We start from the raw sequence: 20,126 nt of genomic DNA, 5'->3' as shown, positions 1-20,126 counted from the left end.
GCACTGGCATGCCTTGTTTACAAGAAAAGTAATGTGTGTGGGAGGTCCATTGCCAGAAGCAAATACCCTTATTAAAGGCAAAGGCACAGAGCTACTTTGGATTTGGCACTTACAGGAGTCAAGTTGCACCCTGGTGTACACTTTTCTAGGAGCGCCTTAGTTCGCTGGCTTCGCCTCGCCTGGGTGTGCGCGGGAGAGCCTCCCATTCCCTTTGCTCCATTGCCTGTGTTGGATAGAACGGCTACTCCCTCCCTTTGCTGCTGCCGCCCTCCCCCCCCCACAGAATTCTCTGGCGATGGTTGCTGCTGACTCTTCCCCCCCCCCCCCCAGTAATTAGGCTGTCCTAGCACGAGATGATGAAAAGGAGAGAACAGGGAGAAGGAGGCAGAGCTGCGGCTTCCTTCTGCTGCTCCGGGGACTCTTTTTTTCCTTCTGCTGCTCCGGGGACTCTTTTTTTCCCCTTTTCAGAATTGCCACACACTAAATCGCGTCCCAGCACATTCTGCCAGGCCTGCCCTGGCCAGCCCCCATAGAGGTGCAAGGAAGCTCTTGATTTGATTGGGAAAGAGGGAGGAGCTTTGTCCCTTCACGCTGCTTGGGTCCCTTTGCTGGCCAATACTTCCCTCCTATTCATTTGCCTGCCAGCAGCACAGCAGAGTCTTGCCGTCCGAGGGCGGCCGCCTGTGCCAGTAGAGCAGAAGCGAGGGGTCTCCTGGGGGGCCCCTTGAGGCAGCCGGGCCAGGAGACAACTGTCTCCCCTTGCCTAATGAACGGTACGCCCCTGATTCACGGCCTGATGACTTCCAGTTTTGATTCTGGTAATGGGCTTATGCGGGGCTTGCCTTTGAAGACTGCTCAGAAAACACAGTTGATCTGGACAGCAACTGCCAGACCGTTGTGGGGAGAGGACAGACAGGAGCACCACATTCCTCAAGTTCTACCGTCTGCACTGCTTGCCAATCATTTTCCAGGCTCAGCTTAAAAATGTCAGTCTTGACTTTTTGTCATAGCTCCTACTAGAGCCAGTGGGTGGGAGTTCACTGGGATGAGTCCTTGACTGTAAGAGATCCACAGTTGCCTGACACCACCCACTTTATTTTAATGTGGAACAAACCACTCCATATAAGATTTCTTGGTGGAGTGTGTGTGTGCGCGCGCGTATACATGGCAAAACCCTCCCTAAAAGGGGCTCAGCATTTCTAAGCCTCCGGAGCCATGTGACTAAGGCAGACCCAAAATGAAGAGCAGCACACTTCACTAACAAGGGTTTATTAGAAAAAAGAAATAGGTAGACAATAAGAACCATTATCTTTTCACAGAGCAGATTGTAAGAAAGAGATTTTTTTTAAAAAAAATTAACCAGGCTACTCTGATTCAAGCAACACCATCAAAGAAAATAACTTCTCTCACGTGTCTAACTGAACTGGTCCTTTCCTTACTACTCACAGGCAGAGATCTTCCTGCTGTCTCCAGCCTCCAGGCTATGGCCTCCCATTTCCCCAGCAGCTTTTCAGCCGGCTGCTTCCTCAGGGCACTCTTGGGACAGAACAATCAAACAAACCTTTATCATCTTCTGCTAGTGGCTGTGAGTGTAGTCCCAGGGGCGGAGCCACCATTGGGTGAATGGGTTCAAAGAACCCGGGCCACCGCCCCTCAGGAGCCGCCCCTCGTGGCCCCGACACCCCCCACCGCGTTGGACATCAAACTGTTTTAGCTCCCGAGCCGGGCCACGCGGCCCCACTCGGGAATTAAATGGCCAGCACTGCATTCGCAGCGCGGCTAGGAGTGGCTCTTCTGAGCCACTCCTGGCCACACTGCAAATGCAGCACCAGCCTAGCTCTAACCCGAACGGGAGTATGGGAGTTGTAGGCCAACACCAACAGGAGGGCTGAAATTGAGCAGCTCTGCCCTAGACCAACCCACATACATAAATGCAAACAACTTTTAACTAAACATTGTTTTTTTTCTTCCCAAATTCAATTTTTATTTATTTTAACAATAGTAATATTATCATTAACAAATAAACAAAAGTGGACTTCCCGCACACATCTCTTCGTGAATCATCAGCTATAAAATTTACCGTTGCTATAATAATAATTCAAAACATAAATTTAAACCCTTACAAACACAGTTAGTCTACCCAACCTGCAATTTTTACTAAATTTCAAACCCTGCTGTAAAGTCCATGTTAGGAAAATAGTTCTTTAAATACAACAAAAACGGTTTCCAATCTTCTTTGAAACATTCTAAGTTTTGGTCTCTCATCAATGTTGTAAGTTTTGCCATCTCCGCATATTCCAAAATTTTTATCAGCCAATCAACTTTTAACTAAACGTGTGTGTGTGTTTGTTTTAATTGAGAGTTAGGGTTTGTTGTAGGCCAACAACATCTGGGGACCCAAGTTGGCAAAACCCTGCTGTAAGTCAGTTCTTACAGTGTTTCAGAAAGCACGGAGAGGAATTACAGTTTCCAGGTATTGCTGCACCCAGCATCCCATTCACAGACTTTGATTCCAGAGTCTCTCCCAGCCCTACCTGAAGATGCCAGGAAGTGAATCTGAGACCTTCCGCAGGCAAGCCTGCAGCTACTCTTCCACTGAGTGGCACCATCCCCTGAAGGGAATATCTTACAGCGTTCACATATAGTCCCCCATCCAAATGCAGACCAGCCCGGCCCATCCACATCAGACCTAGGTTGCTGCCTAGGTCACCAATTCTCCCTGGGGGGAGTCAAGTGGGCAGGACCCACCTCTGGCTTGTTTTCCTCCTCCCCACAAACAGGAAGCTAGTGGTGCATGCAGAGGCGCACTAACCCCCGAACCTTGGGGACCCGGTCTAGTCTTCCAGGGTCCGGGGGAGCCTCCAAATAGCCATGGCCAGAGGCCTCCGGCAACCACCCTGCGCCCGTTCCACCAAAGCACTGCTTTTTTAAAAGTTTAAAAAACTCTTACCACGGCCGAGGGGTGGCTACGGGGGGGGGGAGCAGAGCAGCCCTACTCCCCCATCCCCCAGCAGCAGTGAGGTGAGAGCAGGAGAGACGCCATCCATTCGGGCCAGTGTCTCTAAGCAAATGCAAGGCTTGCCTGCACAGAGGAGATAAGCCCATGACGTCACAGGCTTGTGATTATCTCTCAACTGCGCAGGGACGCCTCACAGTTGCTTAAAGACGCTGGCCCGAACGGATGGGCACAGCGTCGCTCCTGCTCCCGCCCCACCACCGCCAGGGGAGGCGGGAAGAAGGGAGGAGGCCTGTTCCACTCCCCCAACCTGCAGCCACCCCTTGGCTGCGGTAGTGTGTGGTGGTTGTTTTTAACGCGGCCTCACGGCTGGGCGGTCCGGGAACCCAAATGACCTTGGTGTGCCCCTGGGTGCATGCGGCAATTGTGTTGGCTGTGTCTGGCCTGGTTGGTTGTGCCGGGAAGCTTCTCACATGGCCATTAAAAGCTGTTTTTCAGGAAGACAGTTTGGTTGGCCCTGAGGAGAGGAGAGAGGCAACAGCAATAAAGGAAGGGTTGGTATTGGGTGGGCTCCAAGCTCCTCAACTCTTTCTCCACTCCCACTGTATTTCCAACCCAACATGCGCTGGTCGTTCAACCTGGCAAATGAGCAGCTTGCAAGGCTTAAGTTAAAACTGGGGTTCTATGCTTAGAGGGTGGGGGGAGCCCAAATCAAACTTCACCAAGGACCCTAGAGCCAGTCCTGATCTAAAGACTGAGCATGCTCAGATTCATAAGATCTGATTGGGGTCTTACTCCTGAGCAGGAAGAGATGCTCAGGTCGGACTAGACAATCTCCAAGGTCCCTTCCAACTCTAGAGTTCCATTTCCCATTTAGCTTCACAACAAGACTGCAAGGTGGGTTAAGATGAGAGTGACTGGGTGAGTAAGCAGGCCTCACCACCCTGGTGGCAGACAGAGCGACTGCTGTGCCTGTCCGTCTAGCCCAGCAGCTCTTGATAATTGCGAGGTGTTCCAGTGCACCTGCGCAGGTGAAATAGATCGTCGCAAGCCCGTGACATCACCAATTATTAGCACAAGAAAGTGTTCACAAATATGTGCACGCATGCATCTCCATACTACGCATATGTGCACTCGGGATGGTTATGTGTGCATAAGGCTGGGATTCCGGGACGGAGGCAGAATCATCACTGTTACAAGGGCCAGCCACTCAGCACCTGGGAAAAGGAACAAACAGCTTCTCCTGAACTTGATGCAGTTCAGAAATTTGTATGTCTGTTCTAAAAGGGACTGTGTGCAGATCCACAGAAGACACACCATTTCAGCTACAGTATATACTCCATCTGTCTGCACCCTTAGTGAACTGCAATTGTGCAACATGCTTGTTAACACACAATGAAGCTGTGAAATATCCTGGGCGGCGGCAGGGGGGGCACCTGTTTGAAATTAAAAACCAATTTTAAAAGACATCCATGTGTAAGTGATGGAATCCAAATGTGTGATATAATCCCATGGACAGGATAATTAACATACTGCGAGATCCACATACAGCATTTTGGTTTTATTAGCATAAAGCTTATTACACTGATAATTTATTATTATTTAACATATTTTTATACTCCCCAAAACTTACGTCTCTGGGCAGTTTACAACAAAATAATAACAGAAAAAGTAAAACGTTAGTTAAAACAAAAATAAAAAATTTATAATATTACAATTTAAAATTGTTAAATAATATTTTTAAACAGCATTAAAAACATTAAGACAATATTAATTAAAAGCCTGGGTGAACAGATGTGTCTTTAAAGACTTTTAAAAAGCTGTCAGAGATGGGGAGGCTCTTATTTCACTAGGAAGCACATTCCAAAGCCTTGGGGAAGCAAAGGAGAAGGCCTGTCCCTGAGTAGCCAGTGGCAACTGCAGACAGACCTCTCCTGATGATCTCAATGGGTGGTGGTATTCATGATGAAGAAGACGTTCTCGTAAATACCCAGGGCCCAAGCTGTTTAGGGCCTGATAGGTTATAACCAACACCTTGTATTTTGCCCATATCGGCCATATTGGCAGCCAGTGTAGCTCCTTCAATACGGGAGTAATATGGTCTCTCCGAGATGAGAATTTAAAAGTGTGGCATGTGCAGACGGAGTGTGGCATGTACAGACATTGTATTCAAGGGAAAGGTATTAGCCGGTAAGCAATAATACAAGAGTGTGCACCTCCCCCCGCCACAAGGACTTCTTTTCAAGGTAACTTTGATGTGGTCTTCTTCCTGGTGGGTAGCTCTTGTTGCTCATGTCAGAATATGCCAGATGGGCCACTGCAGTAGCATGCTCTGGGAATGCGGGTAACCACCTCTCATTGGCGTTTATTTAGGACAACAAAATAAATCACAATCACAATGATTAAAGCAATTACTCCAGTGACAATCCCGGCAATATTCAGCAAACGGGCAGTGCGGGAATATTTGTATGCCTGATCCAGGTCTCCTACGCTTGCGACATTCTGCACCTGGATGAGGGAAATGGAAAAGTTGGAGTTCACTATGAATTGGGATTAGAGGGTCAAACACCACTGAAGTTGCAAGCATGCTGGGCTTCAGGGGGCATTGCAGCAAGCAGATGAGATGTTGAGGCCCTAAGAAGACTTGTTGAAGGAAGCCATGGAAGCTGGATAAAACCAACCACCAAAGGGAGCTTCCAATCCCAGGTCAATAGCAGGCGGATAAGGATCTGATCTGGATCAAGGTTGGTGGCGGGGAGAGTAACCCCCCTCTCCCCAACATGGTCTCAATCCAGATTCAGTCTCAGTCTGACCACTGTTTACAAAACAACAAGGCACTCATCTGCTAAGCATGCAGTAAACATCTAGTTTAATGAGAGTTTCTGGCTCCCCTGGTGTATTGTTGCTACACCAGAGTTCATGGCCCTTTACAGAACATAAGTGAGAATAGCTTTTATCCAAATGGTTTTTTGCATGAGGTATTACTTCATCAACCTTCCTTTTGCATGCAAGACTAAGCTTCTTAATAAACTGCCCCCAGCCCCCATGTTTACACTTGCTGAAAAGAAACGACTAAGAGGCTCCAAAGAGGTTTTCTTTAAAAACAGGATGGCCTCCTAATTGGGCCTCTCTTATAATGTAGAATTATAAGTCTCAAAGCTTGCAACTACATATGTTACCTGGGAGTTGCCCAGACCCATAAACCAGACGACAAGGATGATTGAAAGAAGCGAAATCACCTTTTATTGTTTTTACAGCCAGCGCTAGCGGCAGACTTCTCTGTGCCTCGTGGCTATTCAGAGAGTTCCGCGCAGCTGCCTTTGTTTTAGGTAATTATACTTTGGCATAATTACATAGCTGGGCATCAACATTCAGCCCCGAGGGACCAATCATTTCATTGGTTAGCATCATTGTCCATCATATTACAAATATTATAATCATTGCTAATTAGACAAACATTCCTCTAGTACAATGAAGCATTTCTACTCTACATGTCGATAAGCAAGCTGTCCTCCCTTATCCTTGAAGGTGTAACTTTTGCAGGCTTTTGCTATCAGGAGATACAAGGAAAGGGGGGCCTCTTCTCACATTCTAGCCTGTCAGCAAATTTATGGTTTTACAACTTGCAATTTGGCAAGGCAACTTACAAACCCTATTAACCATTTCTTGACCAGTGCAAACCTGAGTTCTGTCTCACACTCTTTGCGGCTGAACCATCGCCCTAAAACTTCGAGCAGTTTCTATCTCAGAAAATGGAGAATGGAACAATTACAAAGGCACTGGATTGCAAAGACACTTTCCCATTCCATGAGAACAAAGTAATTACAAAGCAGCTTTCAGAAAAGACATTTTCCCCTCATTCCACACATCTGCTGGGAATACACCGGGAAGATTCCTTCAAGGTAAAGGATATGGACAGAAAATCAACTGACAATTAAAGTATCGAACAACAAGTGCTGATCAGTTGGCTGCATGGTACTTACTGAAAGCCAAAGTCCAAATCTACACACACACACACCCCTGCAACTTCAATATTTTGCAATGAAACATTGATTCATTGCAAAATGCCATACCAGAATTGGTTCAATTGGGAGATGTCCCCGAATCGAATAAATACCAGGTTGACCAAGTCTCATAGTGTGGAACACAAGCCACCAGCAGCGGCTCATTTAACAAAGTGTGTGTGGGTGCGGGGGTGGGGGGCGTCAAAGCAGGCAGCTGAGTGGCTTCTCTCTCTCCCCTGCTCCATTCAAGAGCCAGGCTGCCAGCAGGCTGGACATTCATCAGGTAGAGCTGTGCATTTAATCGTGCAGCTCTGCCTGACAAATGGCCAGCCTGAAGGCAGTGCAGATCCTGGACAGGGCACGAGAGGAGCAACCCAAGCTGGGAAGCAGAGGAAGCGGTGGTGCCCCGTAGTCTGTTAGGATGAGCCATTATGGCAAGCAACATAGTTTCATATCAGGAAGTATCAGACACAATGGAAGGAAAAGCCACTAATGTGCTTTCAATATCTTGAAGTTAGAAACGTTATGCAGACTTGTTAAAAAAAAAAAAGGGCGGGGGAGGGTGCTTAGGCAACACACAGAGGCAGCAAATAGGTTGATAACTGACAGGAGCAAAGGATTTATGCTAGCTCCCTAGCCCATTTGAGAATAAATGGATGGATCTAGAAAATTCAGGGCTCCTCAACTTCGGCCCTTCTGCAGATGTTGGCCTACAACTCCCATAAGCCCTGGCTATTGGCCAATGTGGCTGGGGATTCTGGGAGTTGTAGTCCCAAAACAGTTGGGGGGGGCCCTAAGTTGAGCAGGCCTGATTGATGAATCTAGATGGATTCATTAACAGTGCAGAATCAAAGGGAAAGAGTTGTGATATGATGAATCCATCTAGATTTAATTAAATGGGCCAGGGAGCTTAAAACAAGTTTTCTCAAAATTAGACCTCTAGATGTTGGACTACGACTCTCAAAAGCCATTGTAGCTGGGGGTGATGGGAGTTGTAGTCCAACAGCTTCTAGGGATCCAGTTTTGGGTTGGATCTCCAGTTTTCTAACGAGGAAGCTAGAATCACCTTCAACCGTTTGTATGGTGTGTATTTGCCCTCCATCTTCTTTCCCTGTTCTGGCCCACCAGGGGAAGCTGAAGCTCTTTGGGCTTCTACAAGGGCAGCGGGGAATGACTTGACTTAGCAAGCCAGAGGATGCCGGTTCAAATCCCCGCTGGTATGTTTCCCAGACTATGGGAAACACCTTTATTGGGCAGCAGCGATATAGGAAGATGCTGAAAGGCATCCTCTCATACTGCATGGGAGGAGGCAATGGTCAACCCCTCCTGTATTCTACCAAAGACAACCACAGGGCTCTGTGGTCACCCCAACCCCTCTGCCTTAAGGTTTGCAGAAAGAAAGAACAAGCCTGAGAGAAAATATCTCCAAAGCCACAAAATCACCCTCGAGTTTATTTGGATCTTTTCAGGAGTCGTCGTCTTGGGGCAGAGCCACCATTGAGCAAATGGGTTAAGAATATAGGAAGCTGCCATCCCCTGAGGGGAATACCTTACAGTGCTCACACTTCTAGTCTCCCATTCATATGCAACCAGGGCAGACCCTGCTTAGCTAAGGGGACAAGTCATCCTTGCTACCATAAGACCAGTTCAAAGAACCTGGGCCACCAATCAAAAGGGCCACTGGAGCCCCTGTTGCGCATGATGTCATGTGCAAAGGGGGTGTGGCCTGATTGGCAGAAGGCCCACCCCAGTCCTTCCCCTCTCTTTTCCAGGCAGCAACATCATGCACGCTGGACGTCACTAGCAGGGCGGAACATAAGCCGCCATTCAGCTGGCTCCACCACTGAGTGTCTATACATTGCTTTTTGAATCTTGACTTGTCTTTGTTTTCTCTTTAGCTTAGTAGGAAACAATCACGACACGCAGACTTCCATCGCAAGCCTTCTCACTCCCACCAGTGGTGGTGCTGCTATGAAAAGGTATGTGATAATGAGAAGGCTTGCTATGAACCTCAGCGTGTCGTGACTGCTTTCCCCCCTACCACACTCCTTTTCATGACATTAGATTTTGCCAGTTGACATCTTCAACAGAAAGAATTGGGTGGTGCAGATGTGTAGAGGGTACTCGTGGAGCTTGAGAGGTAATGAAAGGGGGGTGTTGCTGTTGGAGTTTGTTTTCTCTCTCCCTCATCCAGCCCCCTGCCTACCGTGGGCACACCTTAGCAGATATAGATCTCACGATGTTGTTTGCACAAAGGAGCCCAGGTCTTCCTCAGTGATTGACAGAGTACCGTAGAAGTCTATAGGAGGAGAGCTAGTCCTGTCTATGGAAGCTAAGACCTCTGTGCTAAGCAGGGTCTGCCATGGTTAGCATTTGAATGTGAGACTACATGTGAGCATCGTAAGATATTCCCCTTACGGGATGGGGCCAATCTGGGAAGAGCATCTGCATGCTTGAGGTTGCAAGTTCCCTCCCTGGCATCTCCAGATAAGGCTGAGAGAGACTCCTGTCTGTAACCTTGGAAAAGCCACTGCCAGTCTGTGTAAACAATCCCGAGCTAGCTGGACCAGTGGCCTGACTCAGTAGAAGGCAGCTTTGTATGTACTACGTATTCATTGCATTTCTTTTGCAGATTGGACAGCAGCCAACAGATGCTAAACATCAACCAAACAAAGAGAAATTGTTACTGTTTGTAAAAGCTCTTTGTTTCTTAAGAAGCTGAAGAAAAACAATTGCTACAGGCAGGCTTTCATAGCAAACCCTCTCACTCACATACCTTTGCATACCACACACACAGCTTTTCCGTCCATTAAACTTCACCAGTTGACATACCCACATCTACACCAAAGGTTTCCCACTGGAAAAGATTCTGACGTGGCTGGTGGAAAAAAGCATGGCACATTCTTCATCCTGCCCAGGTGTGTGCATGCAACCCGCACCCCCTCCCACTTACAAATGCATTGCAGAAGAGACAAACAGTGTCCAGAGACAACAAAAGAAGCCCCACAGACTCACCTGAAGGGAATAAACCAAAGCAGCAACTCCAACTGGAAAGCAGCAACAAAGCAAATTGAAAATGGAGAGAGCAAGGTAGGAAGGAACATCCCTGCGTGAGGTCTCCATCATCAGATGTTCTCCTGTCTTGTGGTGAGTTCTGTGCTGAGGCTCTGACTGGGAAGTGAATGCTGGCCAGCTGGGCTTCAGCCTAGTGGCTTTTAAAGGGAGGTAGTCCCAGGGAGGGAAAACCCCACCCTGGACCCAGCCCAGCAACCACTAGGGCGACTCAGAGTCAAGGGTGTGTGTGTGTTTTAAACAGATCAAATTTGGATGTTGAAGCTAAGAGTATGAGGGCAGGGCAGGAGTGGTGGAGGCAGGGGAACCTAGAGAGGTAGTCACCTGTCTTGCCCTCTTGAGGGCAATGCAATGGAAGGCTTGCACCCTCCTCTCAGCACTTGATTTTGCAGGGCAGAAAGGAAATTCCACTCCCCCTTATTCCTAGAGGACTTTGCCCTTTGAGCGGATTCTGTTCATTTCAGTGCCTTGTTAGCTGAAGAAGCTCCAGGGTCCTATCCTTATTCTTAACTGGCAGCCCTTCTTCCTGGAGCTTTTGCTGAGTGAGCTCCAAAACTCGGAATGGACCCCTTCATGGGGGTGATGAAAATCTTCCATCCTTGAAGGGAGTAGGGATGTGCATGAATCAATTTTTTTGTTTCGATTTGTACCCAAATCAAAACACCCCCGATTTGTTTTGGGTCTGAATCTGATCCCCCCAAATCACCACAGATTCAATTTGTATCTGAATTTTCTGAATCTGAATCAATTTTAATTTTTAAAAAGGGTCCTGGGCCCAAAGGAATGGGGTGGTGGTAGTGCCCAATGGGTGGAAGCTACCACCTAAATTTCAAAGAAATTGGGCAAAGGGGTGATTTTTAAAGAATGTTTGAAGTTTACGCATCTTTAAGCTTTTTCCCATATGGAATAACGGGGATTTCAGCAACCTTTGTGATAACTCCCCGGTGGGGTGGGGTGGCACCAGGGTGGCCCAGGGTGGGTTGTGGTGGTTGGTAATGCCCAGTGGGTGCAAGGAAGCTACCACCTAGATTTCAAAGAAATTGGGCAAAGGGCTGATTTTTAAAGAATTTTTGAAGTTGGCATGACTTTGGGGCAGATTCGGGGCAGAAAGGGGGTTTTGAGAGCAGAAGAGTGGGTCAGGCATTAGTGCCCCAATGGGTGCCTGCTACCATCCAGATTTCAAAGGAATTGAGCAAAGGGCTGATCTTAAAAGAATTTCTGAAGTTTGCACGTCTTTAAGCTTTCCCCCATAGGGAATAATGGGGGTTTCAGCAGCCCCATAACTCCACTTGGGGGGCACTGGAGTGGCCCAGAGCGAGTAGTGGTGTAGTTCACATAGGGTGCCAACAACTCCCATACCCACAAGCCCATGGGTTACTGGGTTTTGTTGTTTCTGAGATGTTCTGAGTGTAGATTATCTGGTAGCAACTGAGAGTGGATTCATTTTCAATGACAAACAATGAATCCACACTCGAAGGCTTTTGTTGCTAGCAACTTTTAATAGAGCTTTTCTTTGAATCTCTGACCACTTGAGCCTGGCTTGTAAATTACCTAAGGAAGTAAAATAAACACAGGGAAAATCCCTGGCTTCCAACAGGGGGGATAGCAGGTGGTCAAGTGACCAGAGTGAGTGAGAAATCAAAGTAGAAAAGGGAGAAGGGAAAGGCAGATGAGTAAGGCTGATGGGGAGGCGGAGCTAAGCTTAGAGGAGCAAGTTTGACCCCCCACACACACTTCTCAGAGGAGTTGCTTGGTACTCAACAATTCTGTGGCTAGTAAGTTGGCTACTGAGGGGGTGGGGGAGAGGCAAGTTTAGAGGAGCAGGTTTGATCTATCTCAAATGCCCACCCTGTCCCTTTCACCCCATAGGAAGCTGCTCACCCCATGTTATCATCCCGTGTTTCCCAGCTACATACAAGGACAGCCCCATATAGAGTGCATTGCAGTAATCCAGTCTGGAGGTTACCAGCAGATGTACCACTGTTTTGAGGTTGTTCATCTCAAGAAACGGATGCAGCTGGCGTATCAGCCAAAGCTGATAGAAGGCACTTCTGGCCACTGCCTCAACCTGGGACACCAGGGAGAGACTTGGATCCGGAAGCATCCCTAGACTGCATACCTGTTCCTTCTGGGGAAGTGTGACCCCATCCACACAGGCAGATCAAAATTGTCTCTCGAGTTTTGACCCCGCACAATGAGTACCTCCGTCTTACCTGAATTCCGTCTTTGTTATCGCTCATCCAGCCCATCACCACCTCCAGGCAGGCATTTAGGGAGGTTATGCCCTCTCCTGATGATGCTGACATGGAGAAATAGATTTGGGTGTCATCAGCATACTGATAGCACCCAGCACCAAATCTCCTGGTAATCTCTCCCAGCAGTTTCATCTAGATGTTAAACAACATTGGAGACGATACGGAGCCCTGAGGGACACCATACAAAAGTTCAGATTTTGAAGAAGAGCAGTCTCCAAGGGACACCATCTGGAACCGGCCCAAGAGCTAGGAGCGGAACCACGGCAAAGCAGTGCCTCCCACTCCCAACCCCCTCAGACAATCCAGAAGGATACTATGGTTGATAATATCGAAAGCCGCCAAGAGGTCCAAAAGGACCAACAGAGTCACACTTCCTCTGTCAATTCCCAATTGCAGATCATCCATCAGGCTGACCAAGGCAGTCTCCACCCCATAGCCCACCTGAAAGCCATTGCACTAAAGAAGCTACCCACTCCAGTTACAGAATAGAATGCAGAGTTTAGTTGTTGCAGCTATTTAGAGATTCTTGCAGAACGAAATACTAAGTAGATTTATTGGTGAAGTACACTTTGGATAGGAAAGACATAACCCTAATCTATAGAACTACATAATGAATAGGTAGGGAGAGAGAGAGAGAGATGTTTCCATCTGCTCTCTAAGAGGAAAGGAAGGGAATCTGACTTACACAGGAAATGCCTGAGGAGTCCTATCAAGGGTCACAGAATAGAGATAAAGCAGGGACAGGTAAGGAGACCCTTCCTCACTATCTCTGCTCCCAATGCCCCTAGTGGTCATTAGCCAACGTCATGTAGTGGTTAGAGTGCTGGACTAGGACTGGGGTGACCCGAGTTCAAATCCCCATTCAGCTATGAGACATGCTGGGTGACTCTGGGCCAGCAGAAGCGTATCTAGGGAAAATAGTGCCTAGGGCAAGCACTGAAATTGCGCCTCCATCCAAACATCTGACATCCATCTTTCAGATGACTTTACCATAATATCAGCTGAAAAATACAAGTCAGGCTCGTTAATCTTTTAATATTTCAAAAAATATTTAGCAGTGGACTTAGCCAGACCAAAAAATGCTGGAACACTACAAATTTCAGTATGGTGGGGCTCGTGAAATACCCAAATACTATGTGGAGGTGTACTTGGAAAACTAAACAGAAGTGCCTGTCTAATTCTCTACTCTGCATTGTAGCATCACTATTACATAAGTTTTAAAAATAAATGGAGAATTTGACTTTTCCCAGATACTCTGAATATAATTAAAGGATATGCAGAGTAAACTGTGACACTGCTTGGAATATATTCTAGTATTTCAGAAAGACAGTTAAAATGAGAGAAGGAGAACAAGAAACTCCCAGTGGGCCTTAATACTAAGGATTTCACACTGATTCAAAGACAAACTCACCATTAATAGCCATATTATTAAGACATCCCATTTAACTCACTTATCACAAGAAGTGAAGTAAGAGCAAATGAATACAATCCTAGCTCATAAGCTTCAGCTCAGTATTCACAAGCCCTGATTCTCTGTACATAGTGCCAAAAACTAAATATGTGTACAGTGACTTATATATATTATTATTTTTTAAAAAAATAAAATACCTGTAGCCCCTTCAGGGGGCTTCCTAAAGGCTGTGGCGGGGATCTGCAAAGGTTTCCCTGCTGGCCTCTAGAGCTGGAGAGCCAAGCCTGCCTATCCCATCCATGGATGCTCCAAGTGAATATGCACATCAGTTTTATCATCAGTCAGACCCATGATTCATCTTTATTGACTACAGCAGGGATTCTCAACCTCTAGTCCTCCAGATGAACTGCAACTCAATGAACTCTCATCATTCCCAGCCACAATTATTTTGGATGGTGATGATGGGAGTTGTAGTTCAGCAACATCTGGAGGACTTCTGCTTCGGAACCCATGGTCTATTCTACAGCACTCACTGACTGGCAGCATCGCTCCCACGTCTTCCGGCATGGACCTTCTTTCTCAGCCCTCCTCCCAAATGCCCAGGGATCATTGAACCTGGGAACCTTCCGCGCAGAATCCTGGACCTGGAACCGCTAAGGAGTCACTGTTGCTGTTTGGTTCTGTGATCTTGGCAGAGCGTGGGATCTTTTCCACTGGACCTTGTTCTGTTTTCTTCCTTGCCTCGGAGAGAAGTCCGGGTTGTGCACACGCACGAGACGCACCATTCCCTTTCCGTTCCCATTAGATCGCCGCTATTTGCAGACCCCCTGCATAGTTCAGGAGGTGGGAGGGCGGCTGTATCTCCCTGACCCCGGAGCAAACAAATCACACGTTTCTCCCCTACCGGGTCCTTTGAACAGGAGAGGGACATTAGGAGCATTTCACCTGAATAACCACACCCAAGTATTCCAAATAAATAGAATTGACAGGTGAGAAATGAAGGAAACCTGCGGCAAGAGTTTGCTTTGTTTAGTGTAATCTTTAATGTTTCTCTATGTAAACCGCTTTGGAAACATTTGTTGAAAAGCGGTATATAAATATTTGTTGTTGTTGTTGTTAATAACCGCTTATACAATGACCATGGTTTAAATGCAGGTGGACTTGGAATGTTTTTAGGGTCCGGGTCTCCCCCGCCTACACGGGGTGTCTCTTCTTGCTGCCTTCAGCGGATCTTTTGATTTGTGGCCACTCAGAAAGACGCCAAGTTCTAGGATCCTCGTTTCTCCTCCTGGACCTTGTTTTGGTGTGTTCCTCCATGCCAGGAATGGGATGATGTGCTGCAGGCGCAGCAGCGCAGAGCACACCGCATGTACCCCCAGAGTTCCCATTAGTTCCCATCGGTTCCCATTAGACAGCCGCCATTTGCGGGGCGGCAGCAGGAGAGAGCCGCAGCATCCTCTCTTCCGATGCTCACACTCCCGTCTAGAGGAGAACGAAGGAAGGAGGGAAGAGGAGGGGCCTGGGCAGGAAGTCAGGCCAGGCAAAGGGAGCGCCTCATCTCGGCTGGTGCGTTTCCTTGGAGAGGAGCTGCCGGTCGGTGCCCGGAGCGAGCGAAGAGCTCACTGGTGCCTCTGTCTGCCGGGAGCTGCACGAAGCTTCCTGAGGGAGGAGCTGGAGCTTCCGCACTGCTTGCGGAGGGGCAAAGAAGTGGCCCTTTTCTTCCCCACCGAGGGTGATCTGGTGAGTCTGCCTCACGTGCCTTGGGGGGTCCCACTCCTTCCTCTTCCCGGCGCCTGTGCAAACGGCTTGCTCCTTCCCTTGCTCGCCGCTTCTCGGAGGGGCTCCACCGGCTGCGACTTTTGCAGCTCTGATGTAGACAGTGAAAAGACTCTCTACCTTCTTCCTCCTTCGTGCGGGCGAGCGGGCGGCGCGGATCGGATCTCTTGCAGAGCAAAAGCATCTCCCACCGTCTTGTTGGGTGAACTTCGTTGGCCTGGATGCCCGAGGGACGGAGCCCAGACTCCCCACATTCCTGTGTCTCCTGCACGTGGCTGCGTGAACTAGCTGGAGCTTCCAGGCATGTCGGGAGCGGGATCAGTGACCCCCTGTTTTCTCGCCCCTTGTGCGGGTCTGTTGAGTCCCGTGTGCATTTGCGGGGAGGGGGCCGGGATGGCCACAAGCGAAGGTTGGTTGGGGGGAATGCCAGGTGGTCGAGCGACAGATCGAGGTAGAGAAGGGAGGGGGGAAGGCAGGCGAGTAAGCCTGATGGGGAGGGGCGCTAAGCTTAGAGGAGCAAGTCTCCCTCCCCCCGTTGCTTCTCAGAGGCGTTTCTCGGTACTCAACAATTGTGTGGCTAGTAAGGTGGCTACTGAGGGAGTGGGGGAGAGGCAAGTTTAGAGGAGCAAGTTGGATCTATCTCAAACACCCACCCGGTCCCTTTCAGCCCATAGGAAGATGCTCATCCCATGATGCCATCCCGTGTTTCCCAGCTGAGAGTTGCTTCCCTCTTCTTCAGGGGCTCGCTTGGGTTGATCCAGTTCAGTTTCAAGCTATGCCTGTTGGTTGCTTTGTGGAGGGGCAAACAGCTAAAGAACATTCATGAGTCCAAGCTTTGGTCCAAAGCTCACCATTGTCTTCCTCAGACTTGTATGGATAAACCACAGCACTACAATTCCCCCTGAAAGGGAGGCATAAAGGAGAGGGCGGTCTGGGTGGGGAATGCTGAAAAGGAAAGAGAGTGAAGCAATGTAGCTGTGGTGGGAGGGGGCTGTAGGGAAGACCCAGAGGAGGAGGAGTATGGTGGGAGTTGTTAGGGTCAAACCAAAGGGAAGGATGTGGCATTAGACTGAAGGCTCTGTTCCGTGGCCCTCAAGGTAAGACCAGTGTTCCCTCTAACTGGGATTCCCAGATGTAGTTGGATTAATTAATTGATAAGTGCCATCAAGTCAGTGTTAACTCTTAGCAACCACATAGATAGATTCTCTCCAGGATGATCTGTCTTCAGTTTGGCTTTTAAGGTCTCTCAGTGGTGCATTCATTGCTGTCTTGATCGAGTCCATCCACCTTGCTGTTGGTCCTCTTCTTTTCTTTCCATCAACTTTCCCCAGCATTATGGACTTCTCAAGGGAGCTGGAGCTCAGCATAATGTGTCCAAAGTATGATAGTTTGAGCCTGGTCATTTGTGCCTCAAGTGAAAATTCTGGATTGATTAGTTCTAGGATCCATTTGTTTGTTTTCCTGGCTGTCCATGGTATCCTCAAAAGTCTTCTCCAGCACCAAAGTTCAAAAGCATCAATGCTTTTTCTATTTTGCTTCTTCAGAGTCCAGCTTTCGCATCCCTAGAGTCTCATGGGAAAAACCACTGTCTAAATGATTCTAATCTTTGTAGGTGTAGACACGTCACGGCATCTAAATATCCTTTCCAAGAACTTCATTGCAACCCTACCAAGTGCTATTCTGTGGCATATTTTTTTACTGCTGGATCCTTTACTGTTGATGGTTGATCCTAAAAGGCAGAAGCTATCCACCACTTCAATGTGTTCATTGTCAATTCTGAGGCTGGTTGCTGTACCCGTTGTCATTAGTTTAGTCTTCTTTACATTTAGTCATAGTCCCATTTTTTCACTGTGCACTGTGCTTGACTACAACTCCCATAATCCCCAAGCAAAAGCCATTGCAGCTGAGGATTCTGGGAGTTGTAGTCAACAACATCTGGGGGTTGTTGTTGTTATTATTATTATTATTATTATTATTATTATTATTATTATTATCTCTATATATAATTCTCCTGGGTGTGCCAGGGAAAAATGTGTCCTGGCAGCCCAGCTGATTGGCTGGGCTGCGGGGGCGCCTGATTGGTCCTGGTGCACCCCGGAGAATTGCCTGGCTGGGTGGCTGCGGAGGCAAGGCGATGGGCCAGGAGGCAGCGGCACTGGCACTCTCGGCCCGCCCACCGGCCTGCGGCGGCGGTGGCACTCTCCGTCTGGCCGCCATGGCGGCGGCACTCTCGGGGTGTGTGGAGGGAGGAGGAGGAGGCGGCAGCATGGTGGTGGGGTGAGGCGGAGGGAGCCGACAGCAGCGGCACGGCTGGCTCTGCCCCCAGTCCCCGAGACAGCGGGGAATGGCTGTGTCCAGCTAGAGGCGCAGATGCTCTGCGCCCGGGCCCACTAGTTATTATTATTACATTTATATGCCGCTCTTTCTCCAAGGAGCCCAGAGCGGTGTACTACATACTTGAGTTTCTCTTTCACAACAACCCTGTGAAGTAGGTTAGGCTGAGAGAGAAGTGACTGGCCCAGAGTCACCCAGCTAGTTTTATGGCTGAATCGGGATTTGAACTCGGGTCTCCCCGGTCTTAGTCCAGCACTCTAACCACTAAACCACGCTGGCTCTGTTAGAGGGAACACTGGGTAATACCCAGCCCTTTTCCTCACACAAACTCTGGGAAAAGAAATGCAAGGTGACAATAAGGGAGGCGAAAAGCGAGTTTGAGGAACATTTAGCTGAAAGCATCAAGGGGATGCTTTTAGCTTTGTTATGCTTTGTTATTAAAGCATCAAATAACAAAGAACTAGCTGGGCCAGGCGCAGAGAATCTGCACCTCTAGTTTGTCGCTGTTTCCCCCGACCACTGCCGCTTTCCCCACCACCATAATTGTTTTCTTTCCGCCTATCCTCCACTGCCAGCTTCTGCCCTGCCCCCCACCTGTTTTCTCTGCCTGCTGGCCAGCCGGCTACAACCACCATCTTTCTTCCCCTTCGGGCCCCCAGCCCAGCCACCGCCACCATTTTTTCCCCTCCCGCCCATCCCCATCGCTATCCAGCAACTGCTCGCAAATGCTTGCGAGAGCTGCCACACATAGGATTAGTGATGGGTACGCCTAAGAGAAATAAATAAATAAACAAAAACATAAATTAATATTTTCCCCTTTAAATACATCAGAAGCAGGAAACCTGCCAGGGAGGTCGTTGGACCATTAGACAATGAGGGAGTGAAAGGGATTATTGAGGATATGGAGGTTGCAGAGAAGCTAAATGAGTTATTTTCATCTGTCTTCATGGCAGATGATACTGAGCATATACATGTTCCTGAACCAGGCTTTTCAGGAATGGAGGCTGAATAACTGAGTCAGATAGAAGTAACGAGATGATATTCTAAATGGTCTAGAAAAACTGAAAACTAGCAAATCACCAGGGGCAGACAGCATCGATCCAAGAGTCCTTAAGGAATTCAAATGTGAAATTGCTGACCTTGCAAAAATATATAACCTATCTCCGCAATCAGGCTCTGTACTGGAGGACTGGAAAGTAGCAAATGTAACACCCATTTTCAAAAAGGGATCCAGGGGTGATCCAGGAAGTTAGAGGCCAGTTAGCTTAACGTCTGTTCCAGGCAAATTGATGGAAAGCATTCTCAAGGATAAAATTGTAAAGCACATAGAAGAACAGGCCCTGCTGGGAGAGAACCAGCATGGTTTCTGCAAAGGGAAATCTTGCCTCACTAACTTTCTGGAGTTCTTTGAGAGTGTCAACAGGTGTGTGAATCAAGGTGATCCAGTTGACATATTATACCTGGACTTCCAAAAAGCTTTCGACAAAGTTCCTCATCAAAGACTCTTGTGAAAACTTAGCAGTCATGGGATAAATGTTCCAGTCTGCCATGCCTGTGTAATAGTTAATAAAGTTGTGGCCCTTTTCATCCATATTAAGTCTACGTGTCTACTTGAGCTGGGGTCTGGGGACAATGTTTAATTCTTGTTTTAAAATGTTTTTAAATTGTTAATTGTTGTGTTATTGTTTTTAATTTGTTTTAGCTTTTCATTGTTTTATAAGTTTGTTTTAATTGTAAACCTCCCTGAGCCATTTTTGGAAGGGCGGTATATAAATCAATCAATCAATCAATCAATCAAATAAATAAATAAGGGGACAAGTACATATGTGGCTTGCTAACTGGTTGAAGGACAGGAAACAGAGGGTGGGTATAAATGGAGAGTTTTCACAATGGAGGGAAGTAAGAAGTGGGGTCCCCCAGGGATCTGTACTATTTTTATTATTATTATTATTTACATTTATATCCCGCTCTTCCTCCAAGGAGCCCAGAGAGGTGTACTACATACTTGAGTTTCTCTTTCACAACAACCCTGTGAAGTAGGTTAGGCTGAGAGAGAAGTGACTGGCCCAGAGTCACCCAGCTAGTTTTATGGCTGAATAGGGATTTGAACTTGGGTCTCCCCGGTCCTAGTCCAGCACTCTAACCACTACACCACGCTGGCTCTAGGACCGGTGCTTTTTAATTTATTCATAAATGATCTAGAATCAGGGTAAACAGCAAGGGGGCCACATTTGCAGATGATCCCAAACTCTTTTGGGTAGTGAAATCCAAAACGGATTATGAGGAGCTCCAAAGGAGCTCTCCAAACTGGGTGAATG

The 20,126-nt window shown here is 47.8% G+C and overlaps 1 long non-coding RNA gene and 1 pseudogene across 1 annotated transcript; one reads left to right on the top strand and one right to left on the bottom strand.

The window, feature by feature from the left end:
- Positions 1 to 20,126, top strand: part of LOC128343905 (zinc finger protein 850-like) — a 43,624-nt pseudogene that overhangs the window by 11,240 nt on the left and 12,258 nt on the right.
- Positions 4,497 to 10,163, bottom strand: LOC128347603 (uncharacterized). Its single transcript, XR_008317602.1, has 2 exons — positions 9,976 to 10,163; positions 4,497 to 5,464 (listed from the first exon to the last, which is right to left on the bottom strand). It is a non-coding gene; the product is annotated as an uncharacterized LOC128347603 (long non-coding RNA).

Source organism: Hemicordylus capensis, chromosome 2 (genome assembly GCF_027244095.1).
Source record: "Hemicordylus capensis ecotype Gifberg chromosome 2, rHemCap1.1.pri, whole genome shotgun sequence".
Lineage (NCBI taxonomy): Eukaryota > Metazoa > Chordata > Lepidosauria > Squamata > Cordylidae > Hemicordylus > Hemicordylus capensis.
This window is presented reverse-complemented; position numbering and strand designations above follow the sequence as displayed.